The 11,902-nt window shown below is 40.3% G+C and overlaps 1 non-coding gene across 1 annotated transcript; it reads right to left on the bottom strand.

Moving 5' to 3' along the window:
• Positions 1 to 6,742: 6,742 nt before the first annotated feature.
• On the bottom strand, positions 6,743 to 6,814 carry TRNAT-UGU (transfer RNA threonine (anticodon UGU)). Its single transcript has one exon. It is a non-coding gene; the product is annotated as a tRNA-Thr (tRNA).
• Between the last annotated feature and the right edge of the window lie 5,088 nt (positions 6,815 to 11,902).

The following is an 11,902-nucleotide window of genomic DNA, read 5'->3' as shown; positions in this document are numbered from 1 at the left end:
TCTCGTGAGACAGCCTGTAGAGCCCGTTCCTTATAGGAGCTTCGCCTTCACGTGAGATGGTAAGCGATTGGAATCCCTTAATCTCAGCTTTGCTCTGATACAACTGATGCGCAGATCAGGTGCTATATGTGCACGTAGTAAATGCCGGAAGGTCCCCAAGAGTAAATAACTCTACAAAACCTTCATAAAAGCAAAAAGAAAGTTTGTACGACATGAGACAAAAAGACAAATTGGATGCAATCTCCTCCCATGCCTTGTGTGAGCGCTTCACAAGGCATGTATTTATAGATTTATTTATCTCCGAGCTAAAAAATAGCCTTATTTACAATTAGCATGCTTTTGGCTTTTGTGTTTGCTTTTGCCCAAATAAAAAGTAAAGTGTTTGGGCATCCCAACAGTCGGACTGTGCCCATATACAATGTCAACTAATGAATTATTAAACCGAGCACCTATGCGCATACAAAATAATAAATGTTTATCAAGCGCTTTAATAAATAAGCACGCTTAAATGAATATTGGTGCCACGCCTTTAGTGATAAAGAGTGTGCCCATAAAAAATAGTAAATCTTCTAGGCATTTTGAATTCACGCCATCGCCTCAGTGCTACCCAACGCCATCACCACCTGCTCTACACATCAACTGAAGCATTCACAATTGTTAGAAAATAATAAGATAAAACCCAACAAAAGTGAATACCTAGCAGTCTTTAGCTATAAAATAATTAAATAGGTTGGAACTTTGTCCCGACCTTAATTTAATTTGAGTGCACACTCTAAACTCATAAACGTCCATTAATTTGATATGTATTTTGCGGAATCACCTACTATGGAACCACCCACGTGCACATTAAATTAATATGACGCCCGAAAAGGACAGGCATCCTCGTCAACTTCTCACATAAGGAATCCACCTTGTTGAGATATTTGCAATCACACCTACTGTAGCCTCTTTGTATGAGGTAGTTTTGGGCTTAGGACATACACGCAGACTAAATCCCATATGCACAGAAAGGGAAACTGCTACCCATCCAACAACTATAAAGCATTGTACTTGACTACCACTTTTACACACATATGATGAATGCAATATCATGATGCTTTCCCATTTCAATTAGTGTCTTGGTCATTGTCAATCTTATATACAAGATTGTGTTTATGAGTCCAAGTCTCAATCTTAGAACCTAATTCACTTGTGTAACATGTCAAGTCTTGTCTATGTCATCATGAGCTTAATATTACTCTTCGATTCACCATATCTATTGCCATGCTCTAGATCCCGTGTCTTTTCACATGGTATCAAATCCTAGTTTTTCTCTCTCGGTCCCTCTTTAGCTCAGTCCAAGCTCAGGTTGAGTATCTAACTTCATCTCCTCACTTGAATCACACTCTCTCTACCTGGCAGCTATAGCCAACCTGCATCCACTTTTCTTGGAGCTTCTTGATCTCCTTCTGCAGGCTATATTTCCTCATGCTTTCTTCTACAAAGATCTTCCCTAACCCCTAGGGCGCTTGTACCTATTACCATAAATCCCAACATTGGTGCTCCTTGAGCCTGGCATTGTGCAATTCGTCAGTTTACTGCCATTTCAAAAGCGCAGTTTGGTTGTAGAGTTCGTGGAGCTCGCCTATGCTATGCCTTACCCTACACGTATAGGGAATTTAAAGCTCCTAATATAAGCTCTCTCCCCACTAAGTATTGCCTTGAATTGCTGCGCTGATTGTCTACACGATCTGGTTTATCAGTCGGGTCAAACCCTAGTTGCAGAGACTCCATAGCCATTTTCACCTAGGCTAAAAATTCTCATCATTTTTCTCACTCGTGCCACTGGGATCACCCTATTGACATCCTGATTCACTGATTTAGTCAATGCCACACATCAAGGAGGGGAAGTTCTTGGAGATCTTTGGAGATTTGTGAAGATTGGAAGACCAAGCATTCAACATCAAGCTCAAGCTCTTCTCCCACTTCATTTCTCTCACTCCTCTTGACTCAACAAAGTTGCTTCCAAGCAAAGAAGACCAAGAAAAAGAGGACCATGAAGAAAAGGACAAAAAGAACAATGTAAGCAAAGCGATGGAGAAGAAGAAGAAGATCAACCATGAAGACACTAAAGCTACAAGAAAAGTGAAGAACAAGTACAAGATCAAAAAGAGCAAGCTGGACTACAGCAAGAAGGACAAGAAGATCTATAATGCCAAAAGAAATGTTGAAAACCGCAAGGGCGTGCCAGTCCTTGACCCAATTTTTTACTAGACTTTTTTCAGCCTTGTATTGCCTAGCCCTAATGTTTCTGGCATAAGTTTGTAAACTCCTCATGTAACCTTGTATAATAGCCTCTATACACTTTGTGAGGCCCCTATTATAGCCTCTGGATGTCCATCATGTTTGTGGTACCCACACTTAGTCTTTTTTGTGACAGGCTCTGGTGTTTTTCCATGTTTATGATGTGCCCACACTTTGCAGGTGTTGCTTTCACTAAAGCATCTACACACATTGTACTTTCTAGTTAAGATTGAGGAGGGGTGTCGAGATATTTGCAATCACACCTACTCTGGCCTTTTTGTATGAGGCAGTTTTGGGCTTAGGACATGCAGGAAAAATTGATCCCATATGCATAGAAAGGTAGACTGCTACCCATCCAACAACTATAAAGCATTGTACTTGACTACCACTTTTACACACATATGATGAATGCAATATCATGATGCTTTCCCATTTCAGTTAGTGTCTTGGTCATTGTCCCGTCTTATACACAAGATTGTGTTTACGAGTCTAAGTCTCAATCTTGGAACCTAATTCACTTGTGTAATAGGTCAAGTCTTGTCTATGTCATCATGAGCTTAATCTTCCTCTTCAATCCACCATAGCTACTGCCATGCTCTAGATCCTGCATCTTTTCACATGCCTTGTATACGAGCCCCGATAAATAAATATAATTTTATAGAATCCACCGAAAAACCTCATGGCGTACTCTTGATTTGGGTAAGCAAGTGCAAGTGTTTGGGCTTGGTTGGTAAAAATGGTGGTCCATTAGCTAGATAAGGATGCTCTAATACCTTGCCATCCTCCTAGGCAGGCCATCTGCTACCTACCATTGTACCAGTAGTACTTGGCATTATGAGTAGCCATGTTACGAATACTATACCATATCTAATTTAGGCCACATTCAACCTAAATGCGACTAAGATTATTGCATTGTGTGCACCATAGGATTTTGACCTCATTTTTTCTAATGCTTTTTGAGGTTTTCTTGCCCTTATCCTTCCTCTTACTCTTGTTGGGCCTTTTCTCTTTGTCTTGCTTGGTGTCAGTTTTCTCACGGTTGGATTTTGCCTCTAGATTGAAATTAGAATCAGAATCACTAGTGTCATCACTTTGGCTTTTTTGGCCAACTTGGTGGAATTATGTCATTTTCTTAACTTCTCCTTTGTCAGCAACTATTCTAATTTGAGGGTCTTTTTGTATTTAAATGGGTCAATACTATTACCAAATAAATCATCAAAAGCAAAAGCTTTTTGAATTGACTTATTGAAGCCTTGGATATACAAGGTATTCAATATCTCATATTTGGGTTGGGCATTTGGGTCAATTCTATTGTTGAGGACAATGAACTTGGTTGTATAGGCTTGGATAGGTCTATCGCCTCGTTTTAAGATTACGGATCCTTTCTAGCTTCTACACATCAGTTTGGTTGGGTTGAAATCTAATATGGAATGACGTGAGTATATCATTCTAGGTTGGCCATCCATGCCCAGCTACTAGTAGCCAAGTCATAGCCTTTTTTCACATCAAATATCCGTTTGGTCAGGTTGAAATCTAATATGGAATGGCATGAGTGTATCATTCTAGGTTGGCCATCCATGCTTTGCTACTAGCCAAGTCACAACCTTTTTTCACATCGAAGATTCAAATATGGCAACTTTGTGAGGCTCATTGACTTGACTAGGAAAATTAACCATGCAAGCTACATCAAATTGGCAAATAAAGGCATCTGAATTCTCATTAGAAGATCTAGAGAACTTCGAAAATGAAATATTGGGCAAGAGGGCCATTGGAACATGAAGTGAAGATGTATGAGGGGGTATTGGTGGGATAGCAATCGATTCAACAGAAGCCAAGAAATGACTTTCTAGGTTTAGTGGAGTAGTGGGAGCAATTGACAAAAGTGCAGATGCGCGACCAGTCGGTAGAATGAAATGCAAATGGGACTTTCACAATTGTGGAGAGGGTTGTGCTGCTTGGGACGCATCATCATTGAGAATAGAAAGAGCCTTAGGATATGGTACTATTTGGCGCTTATTAGATCTGGACTGCCATGCTTGGCCTAGAGTTGGATATCATTGCCTTCTATGTTTCACCTACCTTTTAAGGCTAGTTTGGAATAGATATCCTATGGTGTTTGCATATTTGTGCTCTAGGTATAGCTTGAGGGACTACCAATCATGTTCCTTGTTCCACTTGGTCCATACATGAGACTGCACCATGTTGAGTGGGGAGTTTGACATGTATTGCTATAGCTAATTATGTTATCCCATTTGCCACATCCACTTCCCTCATGCACCCTTCCATGATGGATTGTGAGTCATCTCTCATACCCATGTCTTAATCTGAGGGTATTTGGCTAGAGCTTATGCTCTTTGACCACCATAGTAGACTACTACGGGGAGGATGTGGAGTTTGTGATGTGGGGTTGCACCCTTGCATTGTGATGGAGTTGCTACTCTTCCCTATGATCCGCCTCATCCTAGTCTTTCAGTGAGCACAACTTGTCATGGTTCTAGGCCCCCATGAGCTCAACATAGTATGTGAACACTAAGATAACACAAGCCTTGAAGAAGGATAATCTTGTCCATTCTAGTAGATATCATGAGTTGAGGAAGTTCAAGTGTGCATAGCACTAATCCTTTCCTTCATGATCTTATTGATGGAGAGGTGTTCATCCATTGTAACTCCACCTAAAACTTTTCCTAATTACTTCTCTCCACCATAACCATACCACCCCACCCATGTGATATGCCACCCTTCTCAAAAGTCATGTTGTAGTCTCCCAGCAATGAGGTCGATTTACCTTCCACCAACTTTGCCAGCTTAGACAATTGATCAAGCTTTTTGAAGAAACATTCGATGCATAAATAGAGATAAGGTTGGAGTTCTCTCCTCAAATCACCACTTCCATTGCCAATGTGAATCCTCTATCCTTAATATCTCAAGGAGAAGGCAATCTTTGATGATTAGCATCATCCCCCCTCTTCCTCTAATAACATCTTTTGGGGGCGAAAGATAGGTATCTTGAGGTGTTGAAGCTTGATTAGACAAAAACCCCCTTAGATTCAAGGAAAGAGCAATTATTGAAAATATATTTGTATCAACACATGTCATAAATTTCTTCATACAACTCCTCACCTCTCTTGATATCTACATAAATCCGCCAAGGGAAATCCGCACCACTTTCTTGATGGAAAGTTTCAACTGTGGCTTTCGCCCTTAGCCTTTATCATTCTCAGTCTTAGGATCGATATTGTCTTTGCCTTAGCTTTTGCCTTTATCGTTTCCCTTGCCCTCCTTTTTTTCCACCTTCGTCTCTTCCTCCTTTCAAGAAGATGATGGTTTTGATGCTTGGGGCCTTCATTGACCTCAATGGGGTCTCCTTGCTGGATTCATCTACTTCTTAGGGAAATCTTTCGCAAAATGCCCACACTATTTGCAAATACAGTAGAAGTTAGGGAAGCTATCAAACTTAATCTACACAATCACTTCAAAAGCTTGTTGATTGTAGACCTCAAGCTACTTTGAAGGCTGTTTATGATGATCTTAAAGAATGATGACCTTCCTCTTTGGTGGCCACCAGAGGTTGATGCAATCGAAGGTACATACCATATACTCTATCAAATGTGCTTGCAATAGCAGTAACCTCCTCATCAAGCCAAACAAGGAGAAGTCTAAAAGAGTGAGTTCATGTACGAAGGCTTTGAAACACTTCTTATTACCATCCACCATTGCTTCATTACACTTCCAATTGTTGATTGATCCTTGCTCCTTCCTAACACTCTGTTCCATCTCAACCATGTCCAAGCTGCTAGAGTGAGCAACAACAACATATTCCATCTCAATAGCAAAGACATTGGAAATTACTAAGTTGTTCCCCTTTTGGTTTTCCCAACTAACCACATTGTCAAGATGCTTGCCCACTCCTAGACTGTGCATGTAGTTTTGCCACTTATCAAAGAACCTTAAAGGCCTTAATAACACAATGTTTGCTCTAAAGCCACGTATTGCTTTTAATTGTGCATTATTCCCACCCTACTCGTGTTCTCTTCCACTTGTATATCTAAGAACAACAAAAAAGTTCTCTAAGTGAAGTAGAGATTCCCACCCTACCCATGTTCTCTTCCACTTGTATATCTAAGAACAACTAAAAAGTTCTCTAAGTGAAGTAGAGAGATTTTGAAAAACAGACGGTATCCCTCAATTACATACATGTAACAAAAGAAAAAGAAAGACAAAAGGTAGAAAAGTTAGCCAAACCCTATAAATCAACTTGGCGTAATGTTTTGTCATAATTTCATAAAGCCACATCAGAAGCTATCACGTAAGGAAGAATTTGCCCTGATCGTTCTCAACTCATATCAAACGGATTTTCTTACCTGAACGCGTTGTGTGCGGACAAAAGTATTGAAGAGAGTGCGGTTAAAGCGTCACGGCACACAACACAACAAGGCCGAGGGATAAAATGAATAAGAAATGCCCCCGCTGAGGATCGAACTCAAGACCTTCAGTTTACAAGACTGACGCTCTACCACTGAGCTACAGAGGCAATTAGTTGAAGACGTTTCGAGTAAATCTTCTTCAGCTTTATCGTATGACGCTCTACTATCTTACTTTTCAAGCACATCCTTTACAAATTGCCCATTCATCCCTTTCAATCCTTAATTCCCTCCATATACCCATATCTCAACCTGCTTGAAGCTACAAGTTTTCTTCTCCTCTTTTTTGTTTTTCCTTCAAGCCTTATGTTTTTTTTTAATATTCCTTTTAAGCTAAGGGGAGAAGAAAGATAGAAAAGCCGCACTTCTATTTGAAATTGTTCCAATGGTTGCAATATCTTCTCACAAGTAATTATCAGTATCAAAGACATTTGCTAGGTTGACAAAGTCTCAGAGATCCTACAGGCAAGAAGAAGAGGAAAGATTATGCAAGTTTTTTGTTTAACAAGGCACATGATCTACACAAGAGCATTGACTTTTTTATAATGTAGCTATAGATTGCTTTGTTACTACAAAATTTCTCTTTTTTGGTTTAAAATGAGAAAAATAAATGGAAACTGTTTTTTAAAGGAAAAATTTTGATGTGAGAGAGAGAGAGAGAGTTGGGTTTTTTTTCTTCTCTAAGGAAAATATTATTTTCATATTTTGCTCCTTCTTTGTCTACTTCCTTGGGTTCTCCTCTACCTTCTTTTGTTTTGCCGTCTTCTTCTTCTTCTTCTCACCTAATCTTCTACTACTTCTTTTTCTTACGCCACACCTTCTTCTCCCTTGTTTCACTCAATTCTAAAAGACCCTATAAACATAACTACATCTCTCTCTCTCTCTCTCTCTCTCTATTTATTTATTTATTTATTTGTATGTTTGTTCAACATACCCTACAAAGATACTTGGTAGGTTAATACATAGAAGCAATAATCACTTGAAAATGTAACACTAATCTAAATGAAAAGTACATATATTAAAGTCTAGCATTTAAATCGAGTGTTGAACTAATACGTATATAGATGTTTTTCCCTTGAGTACCTTTGTGTAGTAGCCTCAATTGAGAATGTAAATTGTATTATTAACAACTTCGGCTAGAAACTAGCTAGCTAGGCAATCCCTTGCCCTTAAGTATGCATCTTGCCATTTCTGTAATGGTGCAATTCAGGTATTCAACAATAACACTTCTTTTGATATTGAAGCTCTTACCTCTTGTATACTCCTCCATCCTTAGAGCCCCCCTTGGGATGTACTACCATATAAAAATGTAACATTCCACCCCCCCCTCCTTCCCACCATATGACCTCCCCCCGCCCTCCTTCCCACCATATGACCTCCCCCCCCCCCCCCCCGCCCCGCGGTTACGCCGCCAACTGGTAGACGGTGTGAGGGGAGGGGGATGTCGTGGTTGAGGGCTAGGGGGGGTTGTCGTGATGTCAACAGGGGAGGGTGCTGCGTGGCCAAGAAGGTGGCAGGGGGGGCTGTTGCATACCTGGAAGGGGCAGGGGGGCTACCGCATGTCCTGGAGGTGGCAAGGGGGGGTTGCTGCGTGCCGTGGGAGGAGGAGGGAGGGCCTCCATTACTAATCCCCCCCCAAGACCCTATAAAAAGGGCTTACGCATGGGAAGGAGGACCCTTCCCGCTAGAGAGAAAAAAAAAGAAAATTGAGAGAGAGAGAGGAAGGAAGAGTAAGAGGAAAGAGGGAGAGTAAGAGAAGAGGGAGAGAGAGGGAGAGAGAGAAGGAAATAGTTTTTTTTCTTCCTCCTTGAAGAACTCTGAGCTTCTCGGAGCTTGTCGTCTTCTTTCTCCCCCCTCTTGGAGAAGGTCCTCGCAGACGAATCCCTTCTGCGAGGAGCCATCTCTCTCATAATTTGGGTGTGTAGCCGCGAAGCGAAAGCCAAATCATACGATACCTCCCAAACGAAGTAAGGTCCAATCGAACATGAATCCCGCCTCAACCGATGGAGCTGCGGGTCAAGGAACCGCGTCACTTGGTAATCAGGTGTGTTCCATACACCCTACCCTGATGGGAAGTCTTAAGGACATAGGCCGACTTCATTGCGAAGGGAAAGCTATTCGGCAAAAGTCTATCATAACTGACCACCATTTAGTTTACATCATTTTATCATATTGGAAATTGTGATTACTTGCACTTTGGTATGTTTTTTAAACAAGTAAGTTGCACGGAAGATTTTGCATTCATGCATGCAAAAAAAGAAGAATCCAGGACCTTATTGATTATGCTTGTAATACTTTAGATTATGCACTAACACTAGCATGCTTAAAAATGGGTTGTTAAAACACTTATGCATATTCGTCAATTAAGCCGAAATCATACTTTTTTTCTTTGTATCACAAAATTTGTGAAATTGGAAAGGTAGAAGTGACGGTTTGAATCAAGTACATGAAATTCCTGAATTGCTACGATGACGTTTAAGTATATCTAGGCCATTGCAATACGAAAACAGGTATTAGGTCCCTATAAACCTTCAGAGGGGAGTGGTTCGCTTTTGCCTTAGGCCTGATAACTTCATGTCCTCCACCCAAAATTTAAAAAAATACAAGTCTCTATTGGTGTTTTGCATAAGCGCATTGAAATGAATTTCCAAAAGCAAAGGCCTGCATTGTAGCATTGTCTTAGGAAATATACGCCTATAAATTGCGTGGCATCATGATCAGTTTCAGTTGCGTTGCTAGGGATTCATATTGAAGATAACTATAAACCGCACATATGAAATACTAATAATTGCTCAAGAGTTGTTCAATAAAAATGAACCCTATACATGCAAGGATAGGGCTCAACTCAACTTATTTAGGGTTTTGAAGAAATTAAGCCAATTTATTGTTACTTCATAGGGGGACGGAATGAAGAAATTCCCTATCCTTCGAAGGATATTGGAAATTACCGCTAAGGTAAGAAGGACAAATGCTAGGGTCAAGAGAGGGACCCTACCTTAGCAGATGTCTCGAGCACTCACCTGCACCTTTGTTTGTGCTTGTAAATTTAGGAACACTGCTTTACTAAAAAGAAAAAAAAAAGAGGAAAAGAGAGATTGTGTAACCCCAAAATCATAAATAAGCATAGTGAATCAGCTTGAACTTTTGGAGGGCATGCCAAACCCACCCCAGCTAGCCCCCAACCCTAGCCAAGGGGGTTCTAAATAGTCGTGATGGGAATGTGGACGAACCCACCATGAGAGGTCTCTTCGTAGATTGGGTTGAACGTAGAAGGACGCTTGGATGCCAGGGGGGGATCTGGCCGTAAATTCCATGCCTCCGGGTCCTACTCACGATCAGCGTAACTGAAAATAGATTTTCGAGAGGCCCTTGTTACTAGTGTAAGGCGAAAACTTGGTGGAAATAAAAGTGCATCCTTAAGGATTGCGGATATTGTCCCTTTTGAACAAGATTTGTATCTTTGATAAATTGCTAATATTAGGTACTTCCAGGGATCCTGTTTGAATTTGTTTTCGTGTCAGTGTCATAAGATTATGTGAACGAACCCTGTGCTTTTAAAAGGCTAATTAAGAAAGCTGTTTTTACATGTCACACGTAAAAGTGATAGAGCTAAGTAGACAACTAAAATACACCAAGTGAGGGAAGCAGGAGGACGGAACCCCCGATGGGTCTATCCTATGGCAGGGTGATCCCAGAGAACTGGGAGGCTTCTCATAAGGTTAGGTTTTACTGACAAATGATGCTTAGAAATCGTTAGGTTAGAACCCCAATTCATGTCGTTTTAGGGGACCAGAATAGGGTTATGCCCTATGGGTAGAGAGGTGGAGCACCACATCCCTCTCATTTTCCATTCTCTTTGAACCAAGTGCGGCATGGGTTTGCTTCTGCTTGGGTATCTCTACATAAAGTAGGATGTCCAGAACCCAACACTAGAATGCTGTCAAAAGACCTCGACCTCTAGGGACTTAAGTTTCAGGTTGATCCTAGTGGGTTTGGCCACAAAGATTCCGTTGCAAGGCTGACTCGAAAAGCCCTAGGCGACAAACCCTGTGACATTCCATAGGAGTGCCGAGCGGCGTCACTTGGACTCATCTCTCGATGGACTACTAAAAATGTGCTTGGACAGTCGATAGGCGGGCATGTTACAAAAAATTACACATTGTAGCATATAGAATCTAAGCATACACAATGTAGCATATAAAATTTGAGCAAGGAATAGAGAGCATGCAATAAATTAGAAGAGAACAAAAATTTCTTTAATTCCAAACTAGCTAATATAAGATGGCTCGATCCACTTTGTGTGCTTCCATCATGAAGCTTAGATGGTAGTCTAGACATAATCTGAGTAAAGAGTTTAAGGCTACTTAAAAGAAGTTTGACTAAGTGAAAGATAGATAGTCATGGTTTTGAGAGAGTCTCTATTTTATAACCTATGAAGATGGTCAAGCTGGCCTAATTTGACATATCTATTAACTTATGCTAATCGGGCAAGGGTCCTTGATAACTTCCACATCCTATAACTTGATGCATTGTGCCTTCAGTTGTGCTACCAACTTAATAATTGAACCCAAAGGCTAGATCCACAAAGGTCACCTTTTTGCAATCTAGTTACATAGACCTCATTCAACATACAAGTCAAGGCCCACTAGGCTCATATATGGCTTCTCCTCTCATAATGGGAGCCTTACAACTTTCAACACTATGGATCGTTCGCAATAGCTTACATGAGGGTGGGATATTAAGCATATCTAGTAGGTGGCATGCTAGGCATTGGTTTTAGCTAGATATATATTTCTAGTTTTAAGAATGATTTAAATTCAATTATTGACATGGAAAATTTAAGCCTATTGCATCTTCAAGAATTTAGTTTAAGCAATGTGATGGAGGTATTACTTTATGCCAAATAAGATATGTTGAGACATTGTTGTAAAGATGTAAGCCCATTACTACTCCTATGGAGACATGTTTGAAGTTGAGTCTTTATCTTCCTAGTGTCTAGTTCGATGAATTTCTCTATCATCATGCTATTGCATGCTTACTTTATATACATTATAATACCTAACATTCAATTTATATGCATTACAAGACCTAACATTCAATTTGCAAGCAATGCCATAAATGAGCACATTTATACATAACATATGCACCAAGCATTAGCAAACAATGAAACATATATTTTTCTATTTAAGTGATACTTG

Source organism: Lygodium microphyllum, chromosome 29, assembly GCF_053477565.2.
Source record: "Lygodium microphyllum isolate KBCC chromosome 29, Lygodium_microphyllum_v1.1.10, whole genome shotgun sequence".
NCBI classification, from domain to species: Eukaryota; Viridiplantae; Streptophyta; class Polypodiopsida; order Schizaeales; family Lygodiaceae; genus Lygodium; species Lygodium microphyllum.
The sequence above is the reverse complement of the archived record's forward strand: the minus strand, read 5'-3'. Positions and strand labels throughout refer to the sequence as shown.